We start from the raw sequence: 16,205 nt of genomic DNA, 5'->3' as shown, positions 1-16,205 counted from the left end.
GTTACACATGCCCCATGTTTCCTTGAAGTTTCCTGTAAGGGATACTTCAAGGAAACATCTATAACACCTAAGTGGTGTTGGGTACAAAAACAAAAATTTTACCATCCAATTTCAGTTGGGACAAAAAAAGACATATTACAGACATACAGTATAAACACTAAGAAATTACATACATTTCTTCCAAAATAACTTTCAAAAATAAGACATTTACAGTAACTTTCATTTTCAGACTGGTTTAAGGAAACTAATTTTGCATCGTTACACAAGATATCTTTAAGCATGTTCATTTCATACTCACACAGTTCAAATAAAAGACAAACAGTACACAAAATATGCTTCATATTAGTAGAATAGGTATGGCCTTCAAACAAAAAATAATACACATATACAACAGCACAGAACATTTTAACTCAACAAAACACAAATTTGTCTTTCAATGTTGTTAAAGAATGAAACTTTCAGAGGCACACAAGTAAACTTATGATCACAGTACATTTTGCAAGGTTCAGCAATTAATGAAATGTTGAAAAATTCAGTTTGCATCCACATGTGCACAAATATCTACACAAAATAGCTATGAGAACCTTTTCCAACTGACTCTTTAAATACCAAAGTATCTTTGCAAGGTTTTTTTTCAAAATAATTAACTTTAAGGCTGCTCTTCATTAATAGCAGTCCAAAGTGTTTGTAGCACATAAACACAGTAACATATTCAGAACCTGTCTTTAATCGTCACTGCTGTGTTTTTAAAGCAGACAGTCCAAAACTTTAAGTTATTCCAAAAAACCTAGTATCAAAAACATCTACATCCATTTGAATAAGAATGCATATATATTTTATAATAGTTTTTCACTGACTTCCATAAGAATAGTCAGTTCATAACACATTGATCAAAAACCTAACTTACTTCACCGCTCGCCTTAGCACTAGCAGTCCATGTTACACATTCTGCTCACTATTGGTTGTGTCTGTGAAGTTTTACAATCTTTTAAAATTATTGAGAGACAAACTTCTGTTTTGCTAAGTTAGAATTTTCTGTGTTGTTGTATATGTGTATTTTCTTTATTTTATTTGAAGGCTATACCATATTCTACTAATATGCAGATTATTTGTGTACTGTTTGTCTGTTACTTGAACTGTATGTGTATGAAAAGAACATGCTTAAAGGTATCTTCTGTAATGATGCAAAATTAGTTCCCTTAAAGCAGTGTGAAAATGAAAATTGCTGTAAATAGCTTAATTTGGAAGTGGTCTTGTAAGAAATGGATGAAATTTATTAGTGTTTACTGTGTGTTTGTAATATGTATTTTTTTTTCTCCCAACTGAAGTTGGATGGAAAAAAAATTTTTTTCACAGCCAGCACCACTTAGGTGTTATGGACGTTTCCTTGAAGTATCCCTGACGGGAAACTTCAACGAAACATGGGGCATGTGTAACACCATAGCTCTAATGCTGTACTGATTTATTTTGCTTTTGTTTCATTTAATGTTACATTGCTGTGCTTCTGTAAATGTATTTGTTTGAATCGATAACATTAAATTGTATACTCCTTTCTTTGTACAAACTTCTATATCATGGTTTGGTTCTATGCAATTTAGGATATCTGTCGTTTAAATGCTTTGTCCCATTTGGAGGGAACAAAACTTACTGTATATAATTGCAATTTTGTGTGAATATTTTTTTGTAGAAATGTCTATATGTGCTAATGTTCTGTTTTATGTAAAATGATTGTTTACTGTTATGTAAACTGCTGACCCTCACTTAGGCTTCTTAGTTAGTTTGTATGTAAAAGGTGTAGTGGTTCCGCTCGGGAACGGAACTGTGTAGCGCGCGCAAATTGTGGTTGGCCTAGGTGGAAAAGGTGGAACTGATAGTCAGTCGGGAACGAGCTACGAGTCGGGGACGAGCTACCAAACTGTGCACTGCCATGTAAAAGATGCATATTGTGCTGGTTCCGAGAGAGGCTTTTTCTGCTACTTTCCAATGCCTCGGATGGATGGATAAATAGCTGGAACTATTCTGGAATTTGTATCTGTCGTCGCCACCAAGAAATGACTGAGTCCAGCAATTCTACCTGCAATTCCACCTACCAACGTGCAGTTGCCACCACATTGCGCAATCATTGCATCGTAATGCTATAATGATGTACAGTGAAGGATCAGATTAATGGATGTGTTATTGTGCTCAAATATAATGTAATTTATATCTGAATTTATGTACCTACCTTGATTTTTCTCCTTATCGTAACACCTCTCAGGTTCCTCCCCGTTTGAATTAAAGTGATATCCGAGTGTCCTTACTAAAAGAAATTAATGCTTAGAGTTTTGCTAATTGATGTCTCTTGAACTTAGTAAAAAGAAAGTTAAAGTTGATGTGGCAAGAGAGTGAGGAGTGAGTTAAAGTAAATGTTATTTGCTGAAAATAATTTTCCTATTAAAACTGCTATTTAAAGTGCTGTTGCTAACTTCAAAATTAAAAGTTCTTAAGACTGAGGCTTATAAAGCAAATGATCACATTGTTGTCTGTAGTAAATTCTAAAAGGTGAGTCAGTTTCTTGCAATTTGGTCAGTATTGTGTTTCGCTGTAGTAAAAGTGAGAAAGCTGCAGTTGTGAAACGTTATATACTCATGTTTGCTAAGTGTTTGTGTATCTTGTGTATTAGAAGTGCATATTAATAGTAATGTTATAAAGACCATTCACTTTATGTAAGCCTGAAAGTATAATTTTGCAAATAGTTTGTGCTGCTCCAGTTGGTAGCTTGAATCTTAAAACATATGTGTGTCAGAGTTCATTGCACGCGTGTAGCCAAGTCTAGGTTGTGTTTGTCCGTTATAGTTACTTATACCTACTTTTTTATACGAGAATGTTAATCATTCTCTTGCCTAGTTAGGCTGGCGACCGTTTTCTTTATACGTTAAACAGTGCAGATAGGCAAAAATCTTGTTTGTTACCGTTCGAATTTACGTAATTCTGACTTTCATTTCCGATAAGTCACCTCAGTTAGGTACAACACGGTCAACATAACAAAATTCGTCTCAGAGGGTAACACTGCTCTGTTGCTTTGTGCCATAGTTGCTTTTACAAATTAGTTTTATGTCACAACCTGTTTCTAGCATTGAGGTTATGGTACAGTAGTAGCAGAAGGGAGTGTTATACGTGGCTTTTCCGTGACAGGACTGATTTGTTCTGTAGGGGCACAGTACGTAATAAACCAAACTAGGTATTTGGTTGCACAAGCTACGTAAATACGCTGTTGTAGTGTTATAAGCTCCTGGCAAGTCCTACCCCACCCTCCTTTTTTTTTTAAATCATCGAGCGAGGTTGAACAGTGATTAACCGATTGGGCTTGCATTCGAGAGTACGATGGTTCAGATCAGTGTCCGAACATACCGACTTAAGTTATTCATGCTTAGCCGGCAGCAGTGGCCGAGTGGTTCTAGGCGCTTCAGTCTGGAACCGTGCTACCGCTACAGTCGCAGGTTCGAATCCTGCCTGGGGCATGGATGTGTGTGATGTCCTTAGGTTAGTTAGGTTTAATTAGTTCTAAGTTCTAGGGACTGATGACCTCAGATGTAAAGTCCCATGGTGCTCAGAGCCATTTGAACCATTATCCATGCTTTCTCCGGAAAATGCTGGAATGGTTCCTTCGAAAGACGCAGCCGATTTCCTTCCCTAGCCTTGAAACAATCAGAGTTCGGGTCTCTAATGACCTAGATATCGACGGTACGTTAAGTCTTAATGACCCTTACTTTTCTCAATTGGAACAATTTTATTCTCCTTTATGTCGAAGGGTGTTTCACCCGTCTCATATATCTTGTACCAGGTGGAATACTTTTGCCACAGCTACTCTGCCAACAGGTCTCAGTAGTTCTGAAGTAATGTCGTCTACTCCAAGAGATTTGTGTCCACTGATGTCTTTCAGTGTTCTGTCAAATTCCTTCCGCAGTGTTATATCCCCTCTCGCATCATCATTTATTTCCTACTGATTCTCTGTAATACTGCCTTCATGTTCACGTCTCTTGTATAGCCCTTCTCTGAGGGACTTCTAATAATCAATCAAACTTGATTAAGTCAGGTGAAGTAACTTGTACTGAATGCTACACTACACTTCCTCGTACACATACACATGACATTATACAATATTTCAACATTTTGATCAAGTCTCTTTAACTGCGGTCCGTTCCTTGACGATAGAAATTCGACGCTCGACCACGGAGTCGTTCCAGAACAGCTGCGTGATCGCCGTGATGACAGAAAAATCTTTTTCCTGTAGACATTCTTTCAACTGGTAGAAATGATGGAAATTTCATGATGCCAATCTGGGTTGTATGGCTGATAAGCATCGCTCTTGCCTGTGCGGCTTTGGTCAAATTGTTGGCAGGGGGACGCGACACTGCGTATGATCGACATATCACCAGAATTTCATGGTTAATCTATGTGCAACTGAGTCATTTTTCCCTCAGGATTCGTACTGTCGTGCCTACTTCAATTCTGATGTACATTACCTTTGCTACGCCATTTCCATCCCACTCCGCAAAACAACTGTTATCCGTACCCCACCACAAATGTGACTGCATGAAACAAGGAACAAGCATTCTCCCCTGACAATGCTACATTCTTGTTTTGCATTCGTCTAAAAGTGGAACGAGATGAGTAACTTACTTCCCCAAGTCCTAAAGTATACTCGCATATTACTTCTAGCTTCCAATTTTCCTTTCTCTGTCTTGTATCATTTGAGGATTGGGTTGGGTTGCTTGGGGAAGGAGACCAGACAGCGAGGTCATCGGTCTCATCGGATTAGGAAAGGACGGGGAAGGAAGCCGGCCGTGCCCTTTCAAAGGAACCATCCCGGCATTTGCCTGGAGCGATTTAGGGAAATCACGGAAAACCTAAATCAGGATGGCCGGACGCGGGATTGAACCGTCGTCCTCCCGAATGCGAGTCCAGTGTCTAACCACTGCGCCACCTCGCTCGGTACGTATCATTTGAGCTACTGATATTCATATGATTGCTGCTGTTTTACCCAACGGTGTCTTTAATACCCCAACAGGTGACATCTGTCTCTCCCGTAATCATGCATGTCTTGCACATTCTGTCACTCTCGATTTTCGACGTCTCTCTTCTCCTTTGTCTGCTTCATTGGCTATTTTTAAAATTTTTCTCTTTTCGTCAGTGCTACCTTATGATGTAGATGTATGTGTATATGTGCAGTTGGTCATACCTTTTTGATATTTGTTCTTCTGATACCGTTACTGCTGCTTAATTTTAATATTTTCACCTTTCGTGAGTAAAATTTGATATGTTGTGTGTTGTCACAGGTTTTATAGCGAGCGATATCCTCCTGCCTATTTGATCCTCAACTACCTAAAATATTTCAATACTCAAAGCTGTGTATTCTTTTTCTGTAGTATGCCTTTCAACCGTTCCTGCTAATCTTTGCGTAATACTCCCATTTTTAAAATTCATACAGATCCGGCATCTTTAATTTGTCCGCCTACGCAGCCTAATGAGCAATGAAGATGCCCGCCAGCTGGAGGACACCGGTTCGATTCCCGATACTGCCGAAGATTTTTCCTTGGTGAGAGAAATAGTACGGTGTCCGCTCGGCCTCATGATACAAACCGAGGAACTAATTGAAAGAGAATTAGCGGCTCAGCGGTATGGAAAGTCGACAAGATGGCCGGGAGAGCGGTGCACTGACCACGTACCTCTCATCACCTCGTCTTCATACATGACATGCAAGGCAGAAGAGCACACGGACTTCATGGCGTGCACTAGAAGCTCCGGTGATATCCTTGATTTTCTATGTTTCTGCAATTTCTTCAGTTTTAATCGGCAGTTCAGAACCAATAAATATAGATCTGAGTACATATTTCCCTGGTTATGTACTGCAGTTTAAAACAGGGCTTTGTAATGTCTGTCGGATCATCATATAACCTTCCAGTATCTCGATTTCTTCCACGTATATAATTATCCTTGATTATTCTCAAACAAAGAGTTAGCAATATATGCAGCAGAGGTAATTGCGACTGTAAACGGAAACAACAATTTGATGATAAACCTATCAGTTCGAAGCAGGTAACGGAATTATTAGCTCTTAAATGAATAACGTTTTTAACAAAGGCTTGCTGCTTCCTTGACTGTTTTGTAAGAAGTTTTTTTTACGAAGCCACGGTCCCATCATCCTGTTTTCGAAAAAATTGTACAAAACCATGAACTGTAGAATCATTTCCAGAGTCCAAAATTCCTGGCGCTCACGAAAAAGATGTTCGATTCTTCTCCTTTCCACTATGACGGCTTGGTGAACCTGTAATTTGGACTGCTGTCGCATACACATGAGACATTCCACGCATAACACCGACAAGTAGCACATTACTGCCGTACGGTCTCTAGCGTGCTAAACATAAATTCTAAAGGAAGTAAGTTCAGATAACTTCGCCACCTGTTTCTTACAGATCTTCCCCGGTTATCGACAGTCGAATACACCAATGGCAGTCTCAGTTGATTTACGGCAGTGAATATCCTTTCCCGTACTTGTTAAATCGAGTTCCGTCTCTAATGATGCCTGTCTCAAATGCAGAGGAAGTAATATACACGAGGTGACAACCGTGCAGACCACGACACATGCAAATGGACCTTCTGCGTTCGACCCTGCACGTCATCGGGTGGCGAGAACTTTCCCTCTGATGTGTACGTGGGCGACTCGCACTGTATTAGGCCTGTGTGACGTACTACATCCCTGTATCCGAACCTCCAACTTTGTATTAGTACAGCGGTTTCAGGTCCCCGGTCTATGTCCTCGTCTCAGAGTCCGCGTCGTATATGTAAGATGGTGCTTCTACCACCATTACAATACTAGCCACGCTCCCAGTTTCAAGCGGAAATGATTACCTAATCACTTGTGTACATGTCACAACCTGCATTATCTTCTCATTTACGTCTCTACGTGTTCAGTACATAAGTAGTGCAGTATAATTTTAGAAGTGAGTTTGCATCTAGATGCCTTAAACTAATATATTTGTTTGTCGACATCGATCTTATACTGTACCTCACCACCTATCTCACAGTGCTCATTTAGATTCATTGTATTTCACAAGACTATACCTTCTACAGTATATTTTTAACTTAAGAATAAGAGTACACAGTTTTTATTTTCCAGTATACGATTCGATTTGACACGTTAATGCGATGCAATTAATGAAATGCTTGCCGAGACCAGTAACGAATCGCAGGCTCCAGCTGTCGAGAAAACGCCATGATATGCTTGATTTGTCGCGAAGGTATCGGCAGATAGCTAGGTATTTAGCAACGTTAACAAGGTTGCTTTTCGTAATGATATTCACACTAAAATATATGGCTGTGACGTATGTGCATTCCCACGTCGCTTGTGCTGCTCTGATTATCAATGACTGTAATGTTTTTATGAAATATATCACCCTGCAGAATTCACTGTCCTCTTGAAATACAACATTTTTAAAAAATGCAAAATTTGTTGTAATAGATTTCGTATGTTATCTTATGAAGTTGCATAAGATTTTTGATGATAAAATATATTTTTAATAAGTCTGAAATTCTTCTTTTCCCAAAAATGCCATTGCATTTCTAAACGTCAAAATATTTTGATGTCTTTGGTGTCACGTAAGACTGAATTTGAACACACAGTTCTAAAATTCACACCTAGGTCTTAAACAACCAAATCGCTTGATTTAATGCTGCGCGCGTTAATTTATGGAGTAGCAACAAAAGGCGGCCGCTGTGGACGGAGGGTTCTAGGCGCTTCAGTCTGGAATCACACGCCCGCTACAGTCACAGGTTCGAATCCTGCCTCGGGCATGGATGTGTGTGCTGTCCGTAGGTTAGTTAGGTTTAAGTAGTTCTAAGTTATAGGGGACTGATGACCTCAGATGTTAAGTGCCATGGTGCTCAGAACCATTTGAACCAGCTTCAAAACCTTGGCTGTCATTTTCTCGGAAACTATTGGGTGCTGGAACTTAAAACAAATTAAATGTCCCTTTATTTTCGCCCTTCTTTCACCAATCGAATTTTCGCCTGCATCAGAGAGCGATGTGTAGCGGTTTACTCTTATTAGGCAAAATCACAAGATCGTCTCTCTGTGTAACGCTCGGTTACTCAGACAAAACTTTGTCAAAAGACAGATGAGTGTTATTCTTCTGATTGTCGTAACAGATGGTTGTGAAAGTACGGTGTACTAATTAGTCAACACAAAATAATGCAATAGCTACGACTTTACGTTTGATGTCTTGTGCAAAATTATATTCTTAAATAATGACAAGATTATTCGTTTATTTAACTAAGAAGGCAGTTTATAATAATAATGATAAAAATACACTATAACATGAAAAATGCCAACAGCAATCACCAATAACAATGTGTGATTCTATACGACACTACCGTACCTGTTACGGGGCGGCGGGTAGATAATCAGATGGTCGATGTTTCACACTACAACATCGATTCTACGTGCTTTCCACCAACCTTAGCCGTTTACAATAGTTTGAATACTATTTTTGTGGTGAGACAGAATGCGATGGAGAACGTACTGACCATAATTTCCAGTCTGCAAGTCCACATTACTCTTTGGGCTCACTGAAGGATGTTCCTACTTGCTGTTTACTTAGCGGCATCAGGAACTATCACTACAAATGAAAGTTTTGAGTTTTTACTAATTGATTGGTTTGCAACAGCTACAATGGCAGCTTGTCTCCATTCTGTGCGTCTTTCAGCTTTTCTCTTCATGTCTTTATAGGTGTTACATCCCACATCTTTCACGATTTGATCCATGTACCTCAGTCGTGGTCGTCCTCTTGGTCTTTTTCCCTCGACATATCCCTCTATGATTGTGTTCAGGAGTCCTTTATGTCTTAATAGATGGCCTGTAAATTGCACTCTTCTTTTAACAATGAAACTCCAGAAGCTTCTCTTCTCACCTGCTCTTTCCAGAACCACTTCGTTTGTGACCTTGTCGATCCATTTTATTTTGAGCATGCGTCTATAGCATCACATTTCAAAAGAATTTAGCTTCTGCTGTTCCTCTGTCCCGAGAGTCCATGTTTCACACCCATAGCATGCCACACTCCACACATATGATTTCAAAAATCTTTTCCTGGTTTCAAGGCTGATGCTCTTAGATGTTAATATGTTTTTCTTCTTGTTAAAAGCAGCCTTTGCTTGAGCAATTCTCACTTCTGCCTTGCTCCTTCCATCCCTGGTAATATTACTGCCCAGATAAGTAAATTTATCAACTTGTTCAAGCAGTTCATTGCCTACATGAACTTGGACTTTCACTTGATCTTCTTTGTCGCATGCCATTACTTTTGTTTTTGCTTTATCAATTCTCATATTATATTCTTCACCCATAACTTTATACATTCTATTCAGTAGGACTACAAGATCTTCTTCACTTACTAAGTGATATAGTCTCTTAAAGTTCAAATGCACAATATATAATAATATCCCGAATGACAATAATAATATCCCTGTGTTGTTTAAGACTTTCCCGTCGTGGTAATTGCTTCATTGGATACCTGGGATAGTGTCGGATAATGTTGTGGAAGCTGCACAATGTTTCGACGAGACAGCTGCTCGTCATCTTCAGGTGCTTACTGACGTGTTGCTGCAATGGCTCGCCAATAGATACGCTGACTCACTATAAAAGCGCAGGCGCCAAGGGTTGAGGCTAAAAAGACATCTTATACAAATCATATAGCACGGCGTCATCCAGTATCCCCTGCCGGACAAACGGACCACGATAATTCGCGACGCAGGAAAAGGGTTGCCGCAAATACTTTTCCAAGCGCGCGCAAGCGGAGTGTTGGCGCCCAGTTTAAGCGTGAGGACTGTGATTCTCGGTCTTTGATGACTCGGATTCGTTCGTCTGCGGAAGACGATGCCTTAGTACCGCCAGTGGGGGTTCCCAGGCCTTGCTGAGTTGAAATCCTGTGTCTCTGTTGATCAGGTCGTTACTTACACGAATTTCGACTGCTTCTTTAATTATGGAGTCCCACTACGTGGAACGGACGAAAGGATCTTTGTTTCTCCATAGTTCGTGCTTTATTCCGTGGCTAGACAGTGTTCAGCCATAGCAGACTTCTGGCTGACCCAGTCTGGTGTGACGTCTATGTTCAGCACATCCATCCTTAACACTGCGACACGTCTTGCCAATGCATGATTTCCCACACTGGTACGGGATTTTATATACCCCTGGTCTCACGTAGACCAAGGTTGTCTGTAACAAAACCCAGCATAGTTGGCACTCGCGCTGGAGAGCGGAAAACAAATTTTATTTGATGTTGTTTGAACATACTGCCAATATTAAAGGACACGCCACCGACATAGGTAGAAAAACCATCCTTGTTGAATTCTCTCCTTCTTCTAGCTGTTGTTAAGTTTTACTGCGAGCAGTTTTAAATGCATTACGGATCTGTTTACCAGAATGCCCATTTTGTACAAACACAGAGCAAAGACGACTTATAACACTAGCTTGATATACGCCACTCTTCCCAAACAATCTAACCTCAAGTCCTGTCACGTGTAACATTCACCTGCCGTGACACAAGCCAATGTTACCCTCTGAGAGCATTTGAGAATTTCGACCGTGCGTGTATCTAATGGGCATATGTTTCGGTCCATAATTTTGATTATATTGCTGTTAATAGAGAAACTAAACAGACTTTAACTTTGAGGTTTAATGAAAGTAGTAAAATCTTACGTGAATGAAAAGACGAATGGTGGCCAGCCTTATTAAGCACACTAATTCTGAAATACAAGTTTAAGAAAACTGAATATCAGTTATAGAAGTTAATTTCACTAGTGTACCCTTTTGAATAACACACAGGATACAAACAGACACAAGGCACTCTGAGCTGTGGGTAGCAGCAGTTACCATTAATGCACAAACCAGTAATTATAGAAAGCAAAAATGTACCAAACTCATACTAATAACAGCTAAAATCATAATCATTACTTGACGTAGTAGTGAGATGTTACTGCAGGAAGTACAGAACTAAAGTTGGACGTGGGGGGCCTTCTAACTTAACTATAATGTATCAACCACTAATAAACAAATAATATCACAATTACACTGTTTATACTCCCATTTAAAGAAATATATCAGATTTCCTTAGTAGCAATAACATTACGATTTTCTTTCTAATTGGAGAAGAATATGGTGGGGACTCATAAATTGGTATATTATCACTAGTCAAACTCTATTGTTATTTCAGTAGCAAAAATTAAGTCAAGCAAAGTTAATTCTTAGCTTCACTTGGAATAGTTTATATTTTTACATTTCAAGGCAAATTGATTAACACTGACCCCAATTAACCTCAAAAAAATCATTCATGGTAGTAAGCAAGGCTAAATTATGTTTCAAATGAGTTTAACTTATTTGCTGTTTTCATCACCAGTGAAGCAGGTATTTTAGACAGTAACATTTACACAATCTGGCACTGTATTTTTGGCAAAACGATACTTTGCAATAAACTGAGAGTACTTTAGCAAATATTTAACTAACTTCACTTTTGTGATTTTAACTTAAATTTTGCTAATCCTTGCACATTTGACAAACATAAATAAATCACTAGTTCATTTGCAACAGGATACACGGGTTTATAAACACTTACTAGAGAACCCTACATAGGTTCATGATCGGGATAGAAGATACGGCTATAAATACAGATTAATAGCATTTGTATTGTTATTAAAATCACTCACACAGTTAACTGGTTCACTCTCTGATATATATCTGTATGCATGATGTTCGTGGAGCAGTGGAGAAGTTGTGGTGGCAAGAAACATGGCGGCTAACTGTAGTCATGGCTATTGATGTCTGAATGCTCTAAAAATTTCTTCTTGGCGACGGATTTTTAACGTATTAGAGCCGTTCTTTATTGCCTACAGTATCAAACAACAATCAAATCCACATCTGAGGCAATTTTCCTTGCAAAGCGGTTTGCGACTGCCTCCCTTGGCTTCGTCCATGTGTACCGTGCAACGGCTAGCCACTGACTGCGTACCGTTCACACGAAGGAGCCGCCAAGCTCGACGTCCAAAACCACCTTCTACATCGCGCTAAACCACTTCCGTTGTGGGGGTACTTCAATACGTCTTTTACTTTTTACAGTACAAGTGCTCTAAGCATGAACCAGCTTCCAATACACATTCTTTATCTTATAAACTTATACGCATTATAAAACTTCATTATTTTAAACAATCATTTGTCTATCTCCATACACACCTCACAGAACTCTAAATTTCCTGTCACAAATCAATGACCTTAACTAACAAAGAATAAACACTTCATAATTGTAGATACACAGTTACATAATATAAACCTTTCTCTAATCAATATAAGTGTTACAGGCTAAGCTCTGTTGATAAGTTCCCTACATGTGAGGTAATTCTAGCCTTACGAATGAGAGTCCGCAACATGCCACTGCGTTGAGATGGTTGATGGTAGCTCGTAGCTCGCAGATATAGGTCAGTGCCAGTGGGTTTGCGCAACACACTGTGACCGAAGTCACCATCTTCTTTTCTGCGGACCAATACTTCAAGAATTGGCAGGTCTCAATTTTTCTGCACTTCCATGATGAGGCAAATGCTGGGATGGACGGGGCTAAAGTGTTTCAGAAATGAAGGAAACGTTGCTGCTCCGTGTAGCCACACTACAAGAGTGTCGTCCACATATCCCAAGAAACATTTAGGTTTCAACACCACCGACTGAAGTGCTTTTTCCTTGAAGTCTTCCAAAAAAAGGATAGCTACTATGGGAGACAAATGGCTAACCACAGCAACACCGTCAGTCTGCTCAAAATATTGTCCGTTAAATAAAAAGTAAGTTGAGGTAAGCAAATCAACAGATCTAAGATGTTCTCCTCCAAGTGACTTCCTACAACTTGTAATGAATCTACCAAAGATACTCGTGTGAACAAGGAGAGCACATCGAAACTCACTAATACGTCGGCTAGTTCGAGATGGGAAGTTTTAAGTCGTTGTATAAAATCTTCTGAGTTTCGAATATGATGTTCACATTTTCCTACCAGTGGACTTAGAAGAGAAGCTAGGTGTTTTTTCAGGTAATATGTTGGGCCTTATGGACCGTAGGTGGAACTGGCGCTTGTACTCTCAAGCTCTTTTTAAGATGTTCGGGATACTGGCTGGATTTCAGAAGCACGGATATCTTCGGTTGTACTGCGTCAGTTGCATCCTTCTGGAGACGATGTACGCTGATTCCTGCAGTAAATCCGTCATCTTGCAGACATAAGATGTTTCAGGCAAAGGAACAGTAACGTTTCCCTTGTAACGCTAGGCCGTCCCTTGTAACGCTAGGCCGGTATTTGCGTCCGCGCTTTTCCCGCGTCGCGAATGAGAAGGTCGTGGCCCCTCTGTCTGGCAGGGGGCGCTGGATGTTACCGTGATTCATGATTAATCTAAGATGACTTTATAGCCTCAACGCTCGGCGCTTGTACTTAGCGAGTCAGCGTATATATTTGTGAACCATTGCAGCAACACCTCAGTAAGCACCTGAAGATGGCGAGCAGCTGTCTCGTCGAAATATTGTGCAGCTTGCACAACATTATCCGACGCGATGCCTGTCAACCAATAAGTATTATTAATAAATCAGAGGCCACCTCTATGAGAATTTCTAGGTAAAAATGGTATATCGCTCTGACTTCTGATCAACGAAAGTTAATTGTTCGGCGTAAGAGTGGATAATAATATCGCCACTTGCCAAGCGGTTTTGTTAACATTACGGGCGGCACACAAAACATATACTTCCGTGAAATGTAAGCGATCTAGGACGGTGTACAGTCCTCGCCAATTTACTTCCTTCTTTTTACCAAAAACGCTTTTGGTAGCTTCCCAGCCGTGACGTCATCGGAGGCACTGCAGAAGCAGGCGTTTGATTGACGCGGTCACATTGATATCTCGGTGCCAGTGTCTCTTACCCCTGACTCTTTGGCCGTATTTAAATGGGCACAGTGACACGCCAAACGGAACATCTGTAATCAACCTCCAGAGCATCATGTGAATGGCCCCTTTCCCGGACACATAATAATTAATATCTTTGTTGTTTAACAATTTACAGTACTCCTAATTTTTGTATAAATAGCGTTAAGTTTGCTTTAGTTACCAAAAAACTTTTAGCTCAACTGTATTTAAACTCTGCCGGCTAGAATTTTTTGAATGGAACCCACAGTGGTATATGACCACAGAACTGCCTTTTTAAGATGCTTACAATACTGTCTTGAAACTTGGTACGTCTACATTGCTGCACGAATGTATTCGAGTGCTGTAATTATAACTTCCTATTACAAATACATATGATACTTAACCTATAATGAATTGGCATGTTTTCATACCAGGTTTGGTTTTTAGTATATAACTTGAAAGCTAATAGAGGTAGCTTACAGGTGTCACATATATAGTGTATTTACTTTTAAATGAGGTTACATACGATTTTTCATCTCCCTAGATCTAATACTGAGGCCTCCAACTTTTCGTTAAAAAATGTCGATTTTGGCCAAAAAATTACTCTGATTAAGTTGAGACTTGTAAGTTTTAAGTGTGACACACGTTTGCACAGTCTGACCAATTTTTAGGATTCTAGTTTTATTATTTATCGCCGCTTTTTATTTTCTGATGTTCGATATTTTGTGTAACACATTCATTTGATCATTCTGAGACTTTACAATGTTAATGTTAATATACTAATGCATACACTGACGAAGTTCGGGTATGTTATTTTCATTCTTAATTTCACTTTTAGATTATGGTGCAGTCCATTGTGCGTTAAGCACAGGCACATTATGATGACGTGATGCTGGTAGTAGTGAACTGTGGTATGCCCCACACAGTCACCTTTCTATGTCTTACAATGATATAGCGCTTGTTTCACATATTTATTTTCGTGAAAAAATTTATTTTTGAACAAAATTAATTACAAGTAGTGTTATTATAGCTGGTATCTTTCAAGTATATATATATACTACAGATACTTGGAAAAACTCATAAAGTTTTGTTCGGCTGAAGCCGCACTTCAGGTTTCTGCCGCCAGAGCACTCGAGAGCGCAGTGAGACAAAATGGCGACAGGAGCCCAGAAAGCATATGCCGTGCTTGAAATGCACTCACATCAGTCAGTCATAACAGTGCAACGACACTTCAGGACGAAGTTCAACAAAGATCCACCAACTGCTAACTCCATTCGGCGATGGGATGCGCAGTTTAAAGCTTCTGGATGCCTCTGTAAGGGGAAATCAACGGGTCGGCCTGCAGTGAGCGAAGAAACGGTTGAACGCGTGCGGGCAAGTTTCACGCGTAGCCCGCGGAAGTCGACGAATAAAGCAAGCAGGGAGCTAAACGTACCACAGCCGACAGTTTGGAAAATCTTACGGAAAAGGCTAAAGCAGAAGCCTTACCGTTGACAATTGCTACAAGCCCGGACACCCGATGAGAAAGTCAAACACTTTGAATTTTCGGCGCGGTTGCAACAGCTCATGGAAGAGGATGCGTTCAGTGCGAAACTTGTTTTCAGTGATGAAGCAACATTTTTTCTTAATGGTGAAGTGAACAGACACAATGTGCGAATCTGGGTGGTGGAGAATCCTCACACATTCGTGCAGCAAATTCGCAATTCACCAAAAGTTAACGTGTTTTGTGCAATCTCACGGTTAAAAGTTTACGGCCCCTTTTTCTTCTGCGAAGAAAACGTTACAGGACACGTGTATCTGTACATGCTGGAAAATTGGCTCATGCCACAACTGGAGACCGACAGCGCCGAATTCATCTTTCAACAGGATGGTGCTCCACCGCACTTCCATCATGATGTTCGGCATTTCTTAAACAGGAGATTGGAAAACCGATGGATCGGTCGTGGTGGAGATCATGATCAGCAATACATGTCATGGCCTCCACGCTCTCCCGACTTAACCCCATGCGATTTCTTTCTGTGGGGTTATGTGAGAGATTCAGTGTTTAAACCTCCTCTACCAAGAAACGTGCCAGAACTGCGAGCTCGCATCAACGATGCTTTCGAACTCATTGATGGGGACATGCTGCGCCGAGTATCGGAGGAACTTGATTATCGGCTTGATGTCTGCCGAATCACTAAAGGGGCACATATCGAACATTTGTGAATGCCTAAAAAAACTTTTTGAGTTTTTGTATGTGTGTGCAAAGCATTGTG

This window comes from Schistocerca serialis, chromosome 8 (assembly GCF_023864345.2).
Source record: "Schistocerca serialis cubense isolate TAMUIC-IGC-003099 chromosome 8, iqSchSeri2.2, whole genome shotgun sequence".
Classification (NCBI taxonomy): Eukaryota; Metazoa; Arthropoda; class Insecta; order Orthoptera; family Acrididae; genus Schistocerca; species Schistocerca serialis.
This window is presented reverse-complemented; position numbering follows the sequence as displayed.